At 33.6% G+C, this 3,008-nt stretch overlaps 1 non-coding gene across 1 annotated transcript; it reads left to right on the top strand.

The window, feature by feature from the left end:
• The first annotated feature begins 856 nt into the window (after nt 1-856).
• Nucleotides 857-964, top strand: LOC112739228 (small nucleolar RNA R71). Its single transcript, XR_003170165.1, has one exon. It is a non-coding gene; the product is annotated as a small nucleolar RNA R71 (small nucleolar RNA).
• Nucleotides 965-3,008: the final 2,044 nt, after the last annotated feature.

Below are 3,008 nucleotides of genomic sequence, written 5' to 3'. Positions count from 1 at the left end.
CCTCAGAGGGAAGCTCCTTATTGATCACTGTGCGTCCCAGGAAGTCTTCCTCACTGGGATTTACGTCCTCTCCCACCCTTACAGGTTCGGCCATGGTGATCAATTCAATGGCCTTGCACTCTCCTTTTGGATTTTCTTCTGTATTGCTTGGGAGAGTACTAGGAGGAATTTCAGTGATCCTTTTACTCAGCTGGCCCACTTGTGCTTCCAAATTTTTAATGGAGGATCTTGTTTCATTCATGAAACTCACAGTGGCCTTAGATAGATCAGAGACTAAGTTTGCTAGTTTAGAAGTATTTTGTTCAGAGTTCTCTGTCAGTTGCTGAGTGGATGATGGAAAAGGTTTACTATTGTTAAACCTGTATCTTCCACCATTATTAAAGCCTTGTTGAGGCTTTTGTTGATCCTTCCATGAGAGATTTGGATGATTTCTCCATGATGGATTATAGGTGTTTCCATAAGGTTCACCTAAGTAATTCACCTCTGCTATTGCAGGGTTCTCAGGATCATAAGCTTCTTCTTCAGAAGATGCCTCTTGAGTACTGTTGGATGCAGCTTGCATTCCATTAAGACTCTGAGAAATCATATTGACTTGCTGAGTCAATATTTTATTCTGAGCCAGTATGGCATTCAAAGTAGCAATTTCAAGAACTCCCTTCTTCATAGGTGTCCCATTACTCACAGGATTCCTCTCAAAAGTGTACATAAACTAGTTATTAGCAACCATGTCAATGAGTTCTTGAGCTTCTGCAGGCATTTTCTTTAGGTGAATGGATCCACCTGCAGAAGTATCCAATGACATCTTTGATAGCTCAGATAAACCATCATAGAATATATCCAGGATGGTCCATTCTGAAAGCATGTCAGAAGGACACTTTTTGGTCAGCTACTTGTATCTTTCCCAAGCTTCATAGAGGGATTCACCTTCTTTCTGTCTGAAGGTTTGAACATCCACTCTAAGCTTGCTCAGCTTTTGAGGAGGAAAGAACTTGGCTAAGAAAGCCGTGACCAGCTTGTCCCAAGAGTTCAGGCTATCTCTGGGTTGAGAATCCAACCACACTCTAGCTCTGTCTCTTACAGCAAAAGGGAAAAGCATGAGCCTGTAGACTTCAGGATCTAATCCATTGGTCTTAACAATATCACATATCTGCAAGAATTCAGTTAAGAACTGAAAAGAATCTTCAGATGGAAGTCCATGAAACTTGCAGTTCTGCTGCATCAGAGAAACTAGCTGAGGTTTCAGCTCAAAATTGTTTGCTCCAATGGCAGGGATGGAGATGCTTCTTCCATGTAAATTGAAATTAGGTGCAGTAAAGTCACCAAGCATCCTCCTTGCATTATTGTTGTTGGGTTCGGCTGCCATCTCCTTTACTTGTTCAAAATTTTCAATAAGGTTGTCTCTGGATTGTTGTAATTTAGCTTCTCTTAGTTTTCTCTTCAGAGTCCTTTCAGGTTCTGGATCAGCTTCAATAAGAATGCCTTTTTCTTTGTCCCTGCTCATAAGAAAGAGAAGAGAAAAAGAAAAGAAGAGGAATCCTCTATGTCACAATAAAGAGGTTCCTTATTGTTAGTAGAAGAAGAAAAGAAGAGAATAAATTCGAACACAGATAGAAGAGGGGGTTCGAATTTGGTGAGTGATGTGAGGAAGAGATGTTAGTAGATGAATAAATAAATAGAATAAGATGAGAGAGGGAGAGGATTTTCGAAAATAATTTTTAAAAAAAGTTAGTAAATTTTTTCGAAAATTAAAATAAAAAATTAAAATAATTAGTTAATTAAAAATAAATTTTGAAAAAGAGAGAAGATATTTTCGAAAATTAGAGAGAGAGTTAGTTAGGTGGTTTTGAAAAAGATAAGAAACAAACAAAAAGTTAGTTAGTTAGTTGAAACAAGTTTTGAAAATCAATTTTTGAAAAGATAAGAAGATAAGAAGTTAGAGAAGATATTTTAAAAATCAAATTTTGAAAAAGATAAGATAAGGAGATCTTTTTGAAAAGATATGATTGAAAAAGATTTTGAAAAAGATAAGATTTTTTTTTAAATTGAAAATTTGATTTGACTCATAAAAACAACTAGATTTTAAAAATTTTTGAAAAAGTCAAATCTAATTATCGAAATTTTAAGAGAGAAAAAGGGAAAGATATTTTTTTTATTTTTGAATTTTTATGATGAGAGAGACAAACAAGAAAAATGATGCAATGCATGAAAGTTATAGATCAAAACAATGAATGCATGCAAGAATGCTATGAATGTCAAAATGAACACCAAGAACACTATGAAGATCATGATGAACATCAAGAACACATTTTTGAAAAATTTTTAATGCAAAGAAAACATGCAAGACACCAAATTTAGAATTCTTTAATGCTTAGACATAAAGAATTCAGGAATGCATATGAAAAACAAGAAAAGACACAAAACATGCAAATGCAAAGATCAAACAAGAAGACTTACCAAGAACAACTTGAAGATCATGAAGAACACTATGAATGCATGAATTTTTTCGAAAAATGCAAGATGAACATGCAATTGACACCAAACTTATAACATGACTCAAGACTCAAACAAGAAACACAAAAAATATTTTTGATTTTTATGATTTTATGAAATTTTTTTTTGTATTTTCTTTTAATTTTTTTTCGAAAATCATTTTGCAAAAGAAAAATAAGGATTCCAAAATTTTTAATATGAATTCCAGGAATCTTATACTCTAAAGCTCCAATCAAAGGGTCAGGCATGGCTTAATAGCCAGCCAAGCTTTAGTATGTAATTCAGACATGACACGCCTAACATGCCCTACAGTCATGGCTTTAAAGCCAACCAGGCTTCAACATGCTTTATGAAACACTAGAATTCATTCTTAAAAATTCTGAAGAAAAAAATATTTTTTGAAAACATTTTTATTTTAAAATTTTTTTTTCGAAAACAAAGGAGAAATTTTTGAAAGAATTTTGAAAAATTTTTGAAAATAAAACAAAAAGAAAATTACCTAATCTAGGCAACAAGAT

This window comes from Arachis hypogaea, chromosome 13 (genome assembly GCF_003086295.3).
Source record: "Arachis hypogaea cultivar Tifrunner chromosome 13, arahy.Tifrunner.gnm2.J5K5, whole genome shotgun sequence".
In the NCBI taxonomy this organism is placed as follows: Eukaryota; Viridiplantae; Streptophyta; class Magnoliopsida; order Fabales; family Fabaceae; genus Arachis; species Arachis hypogaea.
The sequence above is the reverse complement of the archived record's forward strand: the minus strand, read 5'-3'. Positions and strand labels throughout refer to the sequence as shown.